Source organism: Peromyscus maniculatus, chromosome 9, assembly GCF_049852395.1.
Source record: "Peromyscus maniculatus bairdii isolate BWxNUB_F1_BW_parent chromosome 9, HU_Pman_BW_mat_3.1, whole genome shotgun sequence".
Lineage (NCBI taxonomy): Eukaryota > Metazoa > Chordata > Mammalia > Rodentia > Cricetidae > Peromyscus > Peromyscus maniculatus.
This window is the reverse complement of record NC_134860.1, coordinates 21,590,520-21,606,704: the sequence shown is the minus strand read 5'-3', so window position 1 is coordinate 21,606,704 and position 16,185 is coordinate 21,590,520. Positions and strand designations below refer to the sequence as shown.

Sequence of the window (16,185 nt, the reverse complement as noted above, 5' to 3'; positions counted from 1 at the left end):
GGGAGATTTTAACATGTCTTGTGGTCACTAAATCCTGTGTCATGGTCATGGAGAGAAGATTAGGGTGTTAGGCAGTTGTCACCTCATGAAGGAGGAGATAGTCACCTCAAGAGGGGAAGCAAAACCAGCCAAAGCTGCCCAGGTTCCTGATCACATAAGACTTAGCTGCTGTCACCTCAGGCCACCCCACCTGACAGATGTCTTCCATGCTGATCGCGTTATGGTCTTAGGGTTGCCCAAAATCTTTGCTTCTTAAAGCAGCCTGTGTCTGTAAGTGTCCAAGTTCTTGTAACTACCCATTCGTTTCCAGTTGAGAGCCTAAAAGCTAAAAAGATCATGATTGGCCTTTTGGTTTTTACTTGTGGTAAAGTTTAAATTGTCTGTTTGAAAATTGAAAATCTCACAATCAAATAACAATGTATCGATACAGAATAAAGGATGAGCCATGAAGAAGCATAGCACTGCCCTGTCTTGAACATAAGCCACAGTTACACTTATCACTCACGAATAAGAACCCAGGTCTTCCTGACTTTCTGGAAACACTTCAGAACCTCCATAACTTCCAGTTTACTCAGAAAGATCCAATTTCTGAGGTGGATGTTTTCCCTTGAAATGCATTATCCGAAGATCGCATCCTCAGCTCTGATTGGAGCACAGGCAGGAATACCATGTTCCTTTTGAGAGGTGATACTTGAACTTCTGTGTTGATTATTAGAAGATTAAATGGTTTTTTTAAATGCTTTAAATTGAAATAGAATTACACTACCTCCCCCTCCTTCTCCTCCTTCTACTTCCTCCCAGGCACTCTCCCTTCAACATCTCCCATGTGCCCCATCCTACTCTCAACTTGATGGCTCCTTTTTCTTTGATTATTATTGTGACATACATACATATGCATGTGTGTATGTGTATGCACAAATACATAAATGCAACCTGCTGGGTCTGTTTTGTTGTTTGCAGACCTATTGTTTCAGGGCTGACCGCTCTGCACTGCACAACCAATAAGGGGTTCATACTTGGGAGAGGCTAATTCTCTCTCTGGAATCATTAGTTGCCTGTAGTTCTTTGTCCAGGGGTGGGACCCTGTGAAATTTCCACCTTCCACCTTAATATGCCCATTGGTCTAGCCATTATTACAGTCTTGTTTATGCAGCCATTTCTAGGAGAGACTTTGAGATTTTGAAAAGGGTATTTAGAAAAATGGCAAAATAAGATTTTTTTTCAAAGAAGTGGGGATGTAAAACAGGTGAGTCTCCACGTGTGAGTGGGTGTGTACATGCATATTTACTTGAACTACAACTTAGATTTACAAGCAGATTGTATCTTCAGATTTTATAGGTTGCAGTAAAACCTTGTCTGTCTTTGATTTATAGTGAAATGCCAACATCCTCATGATTTAAGAACATAGTGAACTGAATTTGACTCCTTCACAACTGGGACCCAAACACATTCCTTCACAGAGCGCTGTCCCTATTATGAGGAATTTTGTTCTTAGATATGTAGAGTTCTAAACACTAAACTTTCAGTTTGTTGAAATACCTTGAAAGTAAAAGGGGGTGGGAGTTCCAGCACACAGGATGCTGAGGCAGAAGGATAGCAAGTCTGGGGCTAACTAAAGCTAAATATGAGACACCTTCAAAAAAAGAAAAGATAAACAGACAAGTTACAGTCTTTGGGTATAAGACTCCACAGAAAAATGGCTGCGCAACATTTTGAGATTGACACATTTGGACTAGGATACCAGCCTTCCCACTGTATGTTTAGAGCAAACTTATATAAATGTTAGGTTGATAAAAAAAACTACCTAATATAATGTACTTAAACATTCAGCACAGTACCTGACTTGCAGTGCCCTTTAAATAGCAGCTCCCATTTTTCCGGTGATGATTCTTATTGGCTGTACATCCTAAGTCACATAAATTCCTTGAGTAGCCCAGCAAGGAATGGAGCTGGGGGAGTTGAACAGGTGAGGGTGGGGAGGTGGGTTGTTTTATGAAGCTCAGATCAGCTTCCAGCTCTTCCTAAATCATCCAAGTGCGTGTCCGTTATTCTGGTAGTGAAAGAAAAACAAGGGAGGCAAACTTTGTGAGGTTTCCAGAGATACCACCAAGGCTCACTTTGACCTGGGCATACAACAGTGTCCTGATTCAGCATGGAAATGACACCCAAGTGGCCTGAGTCACAAAGCCCAAGAATCTACTGAAGTGAATTTCCCTCACGTCTTAGCACACTGACGAGTGAGGCCTACATTCCCTTGGGAGTTGGTTCTTCTCTGTTGGCTCCATTGATCTGCTGTGTCTATAAAGTCCATAAAGAAAGTGTTGTCTGAGGGCCGTTTGTACTGGGCATTTTCTTCCTGGCTGGCCACCACCCTGAAAACGGTTGACGTCCTGGCCTACTCTTATCTGCATTTATTTTCTAGTGTTTGTACAGGGCCTACTGTGTCCAGGACATTACGCTTGATGTCTAAGCATGAAGAAAGAGCATTTGAGCCAAAGGAACATTCGATTAGCCTCCTTCCAAGCACCCCAGCAGTAACTGATAAGAACCAAATGACCTTGAACCATATACAAATTTAACTTGTGGTTCAGCAATTCAAAACAATAAATTGGCTGCTTGAGGCCGCACAACAAGCCCATCCCCAAATCGGTAATCTCCCAAAGCTAGACCAGAATACTTTCATGCGTGGTTTGTGGGCTGCAAACTGATCATTGTCACTCTCTGCTGATGCAAGGTGAGAAATGGAGAACCAGCTTCAGAAACCTTCACAGCACCTTATCATCACCCACAATCCAGATGCCTCATCAATGGCTGCCACACCCTGAGCCAGACACAGACCAGTTTGGTACTGTCAGACTTGCCTGATCAGTCACCTGTGGCCAGAACTGTGCCAACGTCTTAAGCATGAAAAGGAATACATTGGTCTGATGGGTGGGGTTACTTCATACCCTTACTTCAAATCATTTGAGAATTGTTGACTGATATGTGTAATCCTCTCAAATGCATTTTGTTTGAAGCTTATTTAGGGTTCCTAGCTCATATTTTAAGCAGCGCATATGAGAACTTTACTAGCTGCATTCATGCTAAGTGGCCTGGCGGGTGACTCCAGCTCTAGAGGCCCTCACATTCTGTGTCAGGAACTATACCACCTCCTCCTTTCCTTCCCAGAACCCACGTTGACTTATCCTGGGCTCAAAATGTGCACCCCAGAGAGCGGTACTAACAGGAGTTCCAGCAGCTGTTAGAAATGAGAGTCTGAGCTGGGTGTGGTGATTCGCTGTGAAACCCCAGCACTCCAAATGCAGCGCTAAAGGAGGAGGAGGACAGTGAGCTGGAGGCCAGCTTGGACCACATAGTGAGACTTTTACTAAAAGAAGGACTAAAAGAAAAGAGAAAGAAGAATGTGAGGTCCCAGCTGGACCTTTGAGTTGGAGAGCCTAGAGATGGAATGGATCCTAGAATCTGTGTTTCAACTGTCCCTTCTAGTAACCCTTTAGACCAGTGTCCCCAAGCCTTTGAGAGACTCATAAGGACTCAGGGCAGGAAAGGGCCTGCCACCTAGTGGGCACTCAGGAATATGCCTGTCCCTCCATTCCTAGGAGCCAGCTGGCAGTTCCATCTTGGGGACATTTTGGGCCTCACAATATGCTCACTTACTTCCCTGGGTAACATTCCATGGGGTGATAGATCCCTTCTGGAAAGCCCCTACTTCAGCATTGGAACTCTGATCCCCTCTGAAATTATCCCAAGACTTCTCCCCTCTGCCCACCCAAGCTCCCTACACTTCTGTTGGGAACCACAGAGTTGAGCAGGCCCAGAAGGTTGGTCACAGATAAAGAGGTGATTCATTGAAGCTAGACCTCAGTAGTCCACTGAACCCATAAAGTCGGCCTCCACAGTAGCCAGGAACTTTATAGAAGGATGCATGGGGCTGTTGGGATGACAGTCTGGACTGAGCCACCTCCCTGGGCACTTTTGAGAGAACAGCAGCAATCTAATAATGCCACTGAAATGTCTCTGGAAATCTGTACCATGCATGATGCTAAAACAGATGAATCTCAAATTTGGAGGAAGGAGAGAAGAGTCAGAAAAATTTTAATGCATCATTTTCTTTCCTTCTAAATGTTCTATATGATTTTGCAAGGGAAAAGATGAAAATTTCAGTAAGTTGTAAAATTATAATTTTTAAAAATAAATTTTTCCATTTACCAAGGACAAACACTATTACAACTTTCCTCACATTTCAGTCCTTTCTTTTTTTTTTTTTGCTTTTTTTTTTTTTTTTTTTTTCGAGACAGGGTTTCTCTGTGTAGCTTTGCGCCTTTCCTGGAACTCACTTGGTAGCCCAGGCTGGCCTCGAACTCACAGAGATCCGCCTGGCTCTGCCTCCCAAGTGCTGGGATTAAAGGCAAGCACCACCAACGCCCGGCTCCTTTCTTTTCTATCTACTTTTTTATAGACTTGGGTCATCTAAGGCACATCATTTGTAACCAGCTTTTAATGCTTAGCAATAGATCATCAGCATTTTCCCTTGACATTAAAATATTCTACTGAATACTGACATTTATTGGCAATAGATTATTCTTTCTTGTAGCTAAAATATCATTTATTAAACCATCCCCCAAAGCTCCGACAATTTAAAGTAATTTTTAAATAATAAAATTTAAATAATGCCTTACTTCAGTGAAGGGAAAGACTATTAACCCATGGTCCTCATAAAAAACAGGTGACTCGGATTGACAGTAACACTTTAGAAGATATACAGCTCTCATTCACCAAGATAACAAAGTACCCTGAAAGTTGGAGACCATAAGCAAGTCACTGTGTGCTTTGCAATCCTTCATGGTAGGCGTTCACCCTTTCAGCAGTCCACACTATCTTTGTCCGTAAGTTAAACACCAGGACATCATCAAGTGAACTATACTGAGAAGGTAAGGGAGTACACAGTTGGAACCCTCCCATGGGTCCCGCCTGCTCCAGCTGTCTCTATTCTCCACTGTGCCCTAATCACCATGATCACAGCACTCAGTCCCACCCAATAGAACAGTGATTCATACACCTTAGGCCAGTCGAGGAGCGTTAGTGCTCACCATGATCATAAGGGCTCACCACCAGTTTCTGGCATGCACTAGACAGCTGTGTGTTTTCTTACTTCAAAGTCAGGAGACAAACTCTGTAAATAAGTAAGTAGGGGCAGATAGAAGTAGAAAAGAAGGGCAAGGTACCAACTAGCATGGAAGGAAGTAAAAATAAACTAGAAATGGTAATGTAGAAGGAAGAAAAACATCAGACAGTCAAGGTTCATCCAGCTTCACTCCTCATTTAGATGCAGCACGGAACCATAGATGGACCACTGTGGGCTTTCCAAGGTCAGCATGGCTGTGTCTGTAATATGGAGAGAGGCAGATCTGATCACTCTGTCCCTCTTAAAAAACCCTGCCCCTCAGAAACACTTGCACAAGGGTCTGAATGGTTGACTCTTTGCACTTTGCTCCTGTGGCTGACAAAATGGAAATAATCTAAATCTTTCCATTCATAAGTGCATGTTCAAATAAATCAGAATATATCTAAGACATCTATTAGAAAAATGAAAAGTGTATTTTGGAAGTGTGGTTTAGGGATACTTAATAAAGCAAGCATGTATTAACAATATGACCCTACTTGCCAGGCAGTGATGGTGCATGCCTTTAATCCCAGCACTTGGGAGGCAAAGCCAGGCGGATCTCTGTGAGTTTGAGGCCAGCCTGGTCTATGGTGTGAGATCCAGGACAGGCACCAAAACTACACAGAGAAGCCCTGTCCTCGAAAAACAAACAAACAAAAATTTTAAAGCAATATGACCCCACTTACGGCTTTGAAAATCTGCATAGTTGAACTAATAATATGCATAGGGACCAGTTCCCAGTTGCACAGCAAATTTATTTCTGGAGCTACCTTTGGGGAAGAAAAAGCATGCAGGAACAGTGGTACCGATCTTAATTCTACATACAAGTATGTTCACAGACCTTTCCAACAGTATATCAATGAATGTCTTATGTAGCGTCTACATACAAGTATGTTCACAGATCTTTCCAATAGTGTGTCAATGAATATCTTCTATGACATCCTAGTAGCAAGAGTCTATGTTTTTGAATCAGATGTCATAAGTTGACCTCTTTCTAACTCACAAGCTCAGAGTGAATCACTGAGCCTCTCTGATTCTCAGAATAAGAAAATGTGATTGAATGACCTTTCAAATTTCTATATAGATAAAGGAAAATATGAGTAAAGCCCTCAATATAATTTCTAGAATTTAGTGGAGATTGAATAAATTGTTACTGTTCTCAGGATATAAATACTCTTCTATGGGTCTTTCTGGTTTCTGTGACATTTCTGACCTCAAGTCACCCTGCTAAACATGAGGAACTGAACTGAAGGTAAATGACTGAAGGACAACAGAGTGTCACATCAGGGGTAGATCAAGGACACAGTGGTTGACAGAGTTCATGGTGCAATCAAAATATTTTTGCAAGGCTTTTAAAATTTTAAAACCTTTCATGAAAAATCACCAAATATATGAAGTTAGCTGAGTTGGGATCTGATTCAGACATTCTGGTTGCAAGTGCCAGGTCTCTCTGAGATTACCCTGTTCCAGGATCCTACGCAAAGAACTTGGCACAGCGGGACACTCACATTACATCAGGCACAGGGGGTCCCACCCACCATGATGGAGACAGTGAGTTCCCATGTGCACCTGATTGCACAGCACAGCCTGGGCATTTATTCCTGCTTGTGCCACTTGCCACATATTAAGCTTGAGCAAGGCACTTGCCTTTCTGATCTCCATTTTATTATCCGAAAAAATGGAGAGTTTTTTGATAGAAATAAGCTCTTGGATGATGTTCCAGAGACAGATCAGTAGATGGAAGTTGTACTCCTCTGATGAGGCTTGGAAAGACCATGAGAAGTACCGTGGTTATTGAGAGTGCCAAACACTCATGGAAGAATAACTCCTGAGCCCACACTGAACTGTGAGCCAGTTCTGCTGTGAGTAGGAATAGGTACAGAAGCCGCATCCCCTGACACTTTCAACAGGTAGTTCTCGAAGTCAGGCACAAGTAAATGGTTAACTGTGACAAAGTGCTCTGGAGACACAGGCCATCTGCTATTTCTGACACAGATTGAAACTACAAAGATGTTCCAGTCAAATTTAGACAGATATGTGAATGGCATATTGATCCTGACTATAAAGACAGCCTGAGAATCCTCAGATTCCCTAGCACCCAGCCAATACTTGGAAATGTGGGACCAGCCAATCATGAATTGGTTCTTGGCTCCGAAACTAACCACTTAGCATTGGATAAATAACTAATTCTCCCCAACAAAGAACATAGAGATTAATTGGTGACAAATAAAGGAAAAGGATCTACATTCTACTGTTAGTTTTTCAATCTTGAAATTGTATTTCCACTTGTGAAGAAAATGGGGCTGAATGTGTTAAATCAGCACAGGCCAAAAGAACCCATCCTGTGATCACCATGAAGATACAGTGCCCAGTCAAAACTGATTGAAAAATTGTGTCTCATTCCATCTCCTTCAGTAGTTTTATTTCCCTTGGGATCCTTCTCCCCAATGACCCAAAAACCTTCAGGTCCTCAAGACCCCATTTTCAGTTCAAAAGTTTCTGAAAGCATTGTGTACTCCATAATAAACTCCCTCCCTGAAGGTGTGGCCAGCTGCTTCTGGATAGACCTCTGGGGTCTGAGTATCCCAGAGATGTAGAGATCACATGCAAAAGGTAGTGTCACAAATGGTGGCTGGCCTTGTCTTCAGGATGGTCCTTCACTCCAGTGACTATACTGTGACTGGTCCTGATGGTGAGCTGTATTTAACACAATACTCTTTCAGATTCAGATGAATTTAGCCTACTTGACACAGCCTGTTCAGGGTACCAGAAACCCAGAACTAGATGACCTTGGAAATAAGATGAGAGTCAGAAAGCCCCATGACCCAAGGCCATTCTTCATGGCATTGACTTGAACAGGATTATAAGCTTTGGAGAAGCCATATCCCTGTGACATCTGTCAGTATTAACTTATACAAGGAGATTGACTTTATTAAACATTACTGCCTCTTGAAATGCAGGACCAGGCTGAAAACAGGGCTGTCTAACTCATATCTCTGTTATGAAGCCACTTGGCATTTGAGCTAGAATATTGTATGGGGCCAGTGGTTTATTTTCATAGATAGCAATATTCTATGAATGGCAGGTTTCACCCCCAATTCCTCATAGTTGTCTCACGATATGCAGCTCTAAAGGCCATAACTACTTTAAGTCAGACCTTAGAACTAATGAAATGATACTTATTGAGCTCTTTGTTTGACTAGCTTTGCAAAGAACTCCTTATAATAAGCCTCAGATATAAAAGTAAAGGTCAAAATCCATGTAAGTAGGATCCACTGCCCTTTAGGAAAGGAAAAATACATGTTAATCTTTTGCAGCACTTTCAACCAGATAGGTTTCTATAGAGACAGGTATCTGATATGGATTCATCCCACTTAATAGGCATGAGAAGTCTTAGGGCGCAATGCTTTCCTCTTGTCCCTGAGGCTCAGAGACATGATACCTAACCCTAGCTTCCTTTGAAAGGACCCTTCTTTACCTGTGTCTTTATTTTACTTTTTTCCTCCAGATAAGGACTGGGGGAAATCTGAAGGCTTTACAGTTGGTCACAGTCAGTCAAAATCTCACCACCAGAAGCTGAGAGAGTCACACACTAAGCCGACCCATTGTTTTCTCCAACCAATCACAGCCTTTCGTTTTCCCTTATTGTTATGTTGGGTACACGTTGTACATACTACTGTTATGTTGGGTATACGTGGTATATACACTGCTGGCTTTGGGAGTTGGTTTCCTCCGTCTTTCAGGGCAGTGACACTTTTCAAGCTATGCAGGCTGATTCCTGTGCACCTTTCCCTCAATTTGTCCTTTAAGTTGCATGATTTCTGGAGGACCTGGAGTTGCTTTTGGTATCTTCTTTTAAAGGAATCTTGGGCTAACCCATACACCTCTTACCTACACAGTTAGTGTTCTGCCTCCCTTTATCTGTGGTGTGTGGCTGAGAGGGTATTAGTTGCGTTTTACCTAGCATTATTATTTCACAGAACTACTGACAATAAGTTACAAAAACCAGCCCTCTTAACTAAACACTTCAGAATTACTCCTAAAACAATGGGGCTTCTCTTAGAGGATCATGACATAATTATCAGGATCAGGAAACTTGATGCTAGTGCAGCAAACTACTTTCTAATGGACATGCTTTACTCAAATGTCACACTCTGTCCTTTTTCCCACTCAATGAAGGGACATATGACTGAGCTGGAGAGAGGACCTGCCAATGTAGAGCTTAAAAGGCTGCCACCACCACTTGTTCTTCATTCCAGTCTTGCTTTCTGGCCCAGGACACGGGGTTATGTGCTTCATTTAGTAGTTGTGGGTCACTGGGCTCTCTCTACAACTTCATTAAAGTATCACTGACAAATAAAAATTGAATATATTTGTAGTATAGAGTTGTTGCTTTAATATCTGTCTACATCGATATTATTTAAATTAAGCTTGTTAGTACAGGTGTCACCTCACATCTTCATAATTTGCTGTTGTCAGAACATTTAATATCCAATCATTCAATAACTTTTAAGGGAAGGGCCCATTGTGGTGAGCTATATGCATCACATCATGCTGTGAAATGAATGGATCCCTGAGCTTCTTCCTCCTGACTGAAATTTGACCTTTATCCAGCGTCTGTCCATCCCCTAGGCCTCCTGTGGATGACTTCAAGGCACCACCATTTCTTTGATGTTTTTAGGTTCCACATCTAAGTGAGATCATGCAGTTTGTTGTTCCATGCCTGGCTTATTGCAATAAGCATGGTGTCCCACAGGCTCAGTCAGTCCTGCTTAAACCTGGAGCAGATCCAAAGTCCTTTTCTTGTCTGCCCTTCTGAGTATTGGTATTTTTTAGATATGTGAGCTTATTCTTCTGTATTACCCTGAATTTAGGGTTCACTGGGGTTTCCTTAGCAGAAGTACTAAAAAGTCACAGCATCATTTAATATGTGAGTCAGAGAATATCCATGTTCCAGCCCCATGTCTTCATATCCTCGTGTGAGGCAGCCCATGCCTTCATTAGGAACTGCTTCCTTATCTCACTATGCTCAGTGGACGTGAGTTTTGTAAAAGTTCTCTTTTTAAGCATCTGCTCAATACTCTAAGGGTGAGTGCCTCGAAATATTGGAGACTAGGAGGGTCCAGTCCCTCGATAGTCCCCTCCCGGGGTCAGGGAAGAATCTACAACCAGCTGATAATTTAATCTTTGATGAAAAGAAATGAATCTATGTACATGAAACCCTTAGTCCACACACTTCGTTATTCTGAGTCAGTTCTCTCTCTATACAGCTTCTATTCTGCTCTCGGGCCTAGCTCCTTTCTTGCCTGATTTCTCTCCACACTTATCTGCTGTCCCCTCTAAGTTCTATCTTAATTCATTCATCTTAGTTCTGCTCCATCTAGGTTCTCATCCATCTAGTTCTTTCCCACCTTAGCTCCTCTTCCATCTCCTTCTTTCTCATCTTGTATCTTGTTCCTCTGGTACTCTCTTCTAGCCCTACGATCTAGTTCTTCCCACCTAGTTCGTTCCTCTCCAGTTCTTACCCATCTAGCTCTTCTGATCTCTTCTCTGTCTCATCCTCAAGTTCTCTCTTCAAAATCCTCTTCTCTCTCTCCTTATACCTCTCAGTCTTCTTATTTTCTCAGTTATCTCTAAGTTTCTCAGGAATCCAGTTATTAAACCAAGCAATACTGATCCTCTGGCAGAGCAAGGTCACCAGGCTTAAATTCTTATGGGGGTCATAAAGGCAGGTAAGAATTTTCCTCAGGCAGTGACTACCAGGCTCTCTTTTACAACCCAAAGGGGGAGTGGTAAAGGAGGAGGTCAATAGAGAGCTAGTGATCAGTTAGTATATCAAGAAGGGAATTTATGTGCTCAATCTACATTCCTAGAAGTGGTTAGGTAAGAAATTAGGAGTCTATTAGTAGAAGGAGGGTCTCACCCTAAATTGCACAAGAAATAAAGCTATCCTCCTGACCTAGTAGACAGGTGGTGTTCATTTTGCCTTGGATGCTTGACAGGTATTTTAGATAAATACACTGTTAGGAGTTCTTGGAAGCACACATAGCATTACAAGAAAGTCACTGTAGGAACCAGCTAATATACATACAAAAGCTAAAATATCACCAAGACTTCTTAAGCCATGGCTTGACCTTTGGAGAAGTCCTTGACTTTTCCAAGTAGTAGCTTTTGTGATAGTAGCTGTATTCCATTACATTTTCCTGCAGCTTGCAGCATCGAAACTAACAGTTGCCTGTTTCTCTGTCCGCTATGACACATTTGAAGCTAGTGTGTGTCAGATGAAACTCAGGGGAACTACTGGAGACCAGGTTCACATCCCAAGGGCTTTGCTGTGGGTCATCAAAAGGGTGGTGCCATGTCACACAGCTCTTCACCATTTGGCCTGGCCATTCTTTCCTGTAGTTGGAGTTTTCTCCAGTCCTGCTCAGGCCTGCAGCCGCTCAGACCCAAGTAAACACACAGAGACTTATATAACTTATAAACTGCATGGCCGGGGCAGGCTTCTTGCTATCTAGTTCTTATATCTTAAATTAACCCATTTTTATTAATCTATACGTTGCCATGTAGCTCGTGGCTTACTGGTACTTTACTCTTGCTTCTCATGGTGGTGGCTGGCAGCATCTCCTGACTCAGCCTTCCACTTCCCAGAATTCTCTTCTCTGTTTATCCCGCCTATACTATACTTCCTGCCTGGCTACTGGCCAATCAGTGTTTTATTTATTTACATCCCCAGTACTTTCCTTCCCTTAACCAAACCGATTGATTAACTTAGAAAACAGCTGAGGTTGGGCCATATTTTTGGCTGGTCTTGGTATTTATAGGTAATTTCCAGAACATTTTGATATGTGAAATAAAATTAAGACTTTCAGTTTACAATTTCTAGATGTGAATCTCAGGGGTGCCAGCAAGAAATCAATCCTAGTTTTTAAAAACTTCATAAAAAAAAATCCTCTTCCATTCCCTCCCCAGCTATCACTTCATGCGTAACCCATCCTCCACTTCCCAGCAAGCTGAAGGTTTTTTTTGTTACAATGTCATAGTATAGTGTGAAAGTGCTTCTGAGCTATGCCTTGTTTATTGTGGCTTTATTACATGCCTGCTTGAGACAACAGACACTGAAATTGTCTTGATTTTTACAAAAAAGTTTTGCCTTGAGTGTACTCTAAGTCTGCAGGGCTGTAGCACATGCTGAAGTTCCGGTTAATGGAGACACACATGGAGCCTAGGCCATAAATTGGCGGTAAGTCTGTTGAAAGCAGGCAATGATGGAAATTCTACTGGCCTTATGGCGTTAGGTTAGAGTGAAGAACATAACTGTGTCATTCCTTAAACAAGGTGTGCATCTATCAAAACCTCACATGGCACATGTGAGGTTGTGTACAATTTTTATGTGTATGTTTTTTTGGATGTTAAAAATTTTTGTGTGCTAGGGCTTGGTCCCAGGGCATCATGCATGCTAGACAATGAGCCAAGACTGTCATGCATGCCATACAAGTGCTCTGCCTCTAACAACAGCCCAGTGTGTTCAACTTTTACCAGTTTTTGCACCATTAAAAATCAATTCCATTTAAATCTATAGAAAAAAAACAAGTAATTCTATTTTAATTTTCATTTACTTGATGCTTAGGAGCATTCAGTGTGCAGATCCTGCTTCCTGTTTATAGTGTGTGTGTGTGTGTGTATGTGTGTGTGTGTGTGTGTCTACCTGTTTCCTGTGGGTGTGTGCATGCACAAATGGGGGGCAGAAGTCAATATCAGGTGTTAATACATGTTTTAATTAATTTAACTTGCTCTCTGATAATTTCACGAATGAATTTAATGCATTCTTCTATAAAGGAGAGTGGAGTACTTAAGAAAATGTGACATCTGTACATAATTGAGTTTTATTCAACCATAAAGAATAATAAGATTATGGCATTTGCAGGAAAATGGAAGGAACTAGAGCTCATCATGTTCAGTGAGATAGCCGAGACCCAGAAAGAAAAAGAATCATGTTTTCTTTCCTATGTGGAACCTAGATTCACATGTAATTTAAATATATGAACATAGATTCATACATACATAGGACAAGTCTAGGGAAAACTCTTTGGGATGAAAATGGAGACTAAAGAAGGGCAAGGCAATCAAACAGGCTAGATGACTGCACACATGGTACAACATTACTGCAAGAAAAAGCTCTGATATGGGTCAAGCCGTGCACTGATCTATGGGTACAGCAATAGACACATTGGAGTCATTTTATTGCTATGTAAATTTAGCAGAACAATAAAAGCAGGTTTTCCCCGAGGGTCCCTGACCTGTCGACTCTCAGGTTCTTAGCCACATTAGCAGTGTAGGAATGGGCCTTAAATCCAATCAAAGAGTGGTTGGTTGTTCCTGTGACGTTTGTGGCACTGTTGCACCAATTTATCCTACAAACAGGGTGCTGCTGTGGGTTGCAGAGTTTGTAGCTGGGTGATTCTGATAATCGCTTTTCTCCTCCAGCAGCATGCATAGTATCTTCCAGAATCATGAATGCTAGTCAGTAGGGAAGAGGTGCTTGGTGAAAGGCTGAGTAGCAGGCCTGATGTGCACAGAGAGATCACCATCAGCTCATGGGGCAATAGTTGAAGCTGAAGGCATTGATGGGGTTACCTACTCTCTTAGTTAAGGTTCCTATTGCTGTGAAGACACACCATGACCACAGCAACTCTTATAAAGGAGAATATTTCATTGGCTCTGGCTTACAGTTTCAGAAGTTTAGTCCATTATCATCATGGCAGGAAGGAAGGCAGCATGCAGACACCCCTAGTGCTGGAGAGGTAGCTGAGAGGTGTGTGTCCTGATCCACAGCCAATAGGAAGTGAACTAAGTCCCACACTGGGTGTAGGTTGAGCATACAAGACCTCAAAGCCTATCCACACAATGACACACTTCCTCCAACAAGGCCACACCTGCTCCAACAAAGCCACACCTACTCCAACAAGGCCACACCTCCTAATGGTGCCACTCCCCTATGGGCCAAGCACTCAAACACACAAGTCTGTGGGAACCTTTCCTCCTCAAACCACCACACCTGCTAAGGCTATGAGTGATCAGAAGTGGTTGAAGACTGACCCCAAAGGAAAACCAGTTTCAAACGGCAAGCAAAGAGCCAGGTGCTGTGGCTCACACCTAAAGTCACTTGAGAGGCTAAGGTAAAATCACCATGGGCTTGAGACAAACCTGGGCTACATAGTATGTTCTAGGCCATCATGGGCTAAGAGTAAACCCTGCACTGCCTCCCCCAGTTGGAAGGCTAGAAGAAGGGACAGACCATCCCTTGGAGAAAACTAAAAAGAACTAATCAGAAACAGAAGGCCCGTGAGAAAAGACAGCATGGTAGGGACATGTCTCAACCACCCGAGTGGTGGCTGTGGGAGGCTGGAGCAGGCCAAATGTCAATGCAGTGGTGATACTGTTGTGTTCAGAGGTGCAAAGATGCCAGAAGTCGTTTCTTGTTACCAGAGCCTGAGCGGCAATGACAGTTTGCTAAGTATTGTCTTACTGGAAATATCAGATCACATAAAGCCAGGTTATAGACCAGGAAAATTGAGCTGATCTGGCCAGGTGGAGTGTGACTTTTTTCCCTAGACTAATTAGGCCTAACGACTTTCAGACAAAAAGTAAAGGCAAAGCATCAGAGAGGAGCAGGAGCCCAGAGAAATGGACCACACAAAAGAAGCTCCGAGAATCCTGGGCTTGACATAACAGCGGTGAGGCTGGAGAGGGGACGGGAACCAGGTTGGAGGACACCTGCCTTTTTGTACAGGGGTGGATCTCAGAGTGCAGCAAGCATCAGAATCGGATAGGGCTTGCACATCACCCTCAGCATTTGGGGTCCACTAGGTCAGAGCTGGGTCCTGCATTTCTGAGAAGTGTCTAAGATGTGGGTAACTGGTCCAGGAGCCACAGTCCCGGATCAAAGAACTTTGGGATCTGGTCTACATCCCTTGTGGAAGTCCAAAGGCTGCTTTCTTTTATCGACTCTTCTAGTGAAAAGCCACAGAATGAGGTGGCAGGGCCTCTGTATGAATGGACTAGGGTAGCCATCCCACCTTAAGGAAGTAGAACAATCCGAACTCTAAGGCGGTTTAGAGAAGGCCACAGCATCCTTCAGAACTTCCCTTCCAGCAACCTGCCCCTTTCCTCACTTGTTCCCCCAGCACAGGCCACTCCCATCATTGTGGCCCCAGAGTGTCTTGTTCCCACTTGCAGGGTTCCTCTGCGCCTTCATCAGCCCATTCCCTCTCCAGCAGTTAGCCACACTGTCACACTCTCATGCTCATTGTCATGAAAGCACATTTTGTTTTCTGAATGACTGTGAGCCAGCCTCCCCTTGCTACCTTGTTGTAACAAGACAGAGTTATCAAAAAGCTTTTATTGAACACCAAGAGAAAAAAAATTAAAATTAGGAACAAATTCACAGTACAAAATGTTCTAAAGAAAAAAGCTCTGAGCTTGTTCGTGCCAAAGACTTAGTCTGAGAGCCCAAAGGCACAGCCTAGTCTTGGGGACCCTTAGGGACCCCCCTTTCCAGCCAGGAGCTCTCCTCCTTTGTCTGATCTGTGTTCTCTCGCATGTGATTTCAGAAATGTACCGACCTCCAGGTGTTCCCTGTGCCCCCACATTCGGCTCCACCCCCAGCATGTAGCCCAACAGAGCAGGAGTCCGGGTCTGGAGCATCTGTGATAGACACCATATCACAAGGGGTGTGTGTGTGTGTGTGTGTGTGTGTGTGTGTGTGTGTGTGTGTGTGATGCTGCCACAGCCTAGTGGATTTTCACATCTGAACCTCCAAGAAGAAAATAGGCAGAGCCTTGTTTCCTGTGCTCACCTGCCCACCAATGCTCTCTGTTGCTTTTTCTTCAAGGCGTCTCTCAGGACTGACACTAGTGGACCACTTTGGCCATGGGTCTGGTGTTCACTTAGTGCTGATAACACAACAGTGTGACTATCAAAGCAGTGGGGGCCATGCTAATTGACACATCTACTACTCA

The 16,185-nt window shown here is 43.1% G+C and overlaps 1 protein-coding gene across 13 annotated transcripts in view; it reads left to right on the top strand.

The window, feature by feature from the left end:
• The window catches only part of Thrb (thyroid hormone receptor beta), a 372,411-nt gene that overhangs the window by 287,621 nt on the left and 68,605 nt on the right, over positions 1-16,185 (top strand). The gene's annotated exons all lie outside the window — the stretch shown is intronic.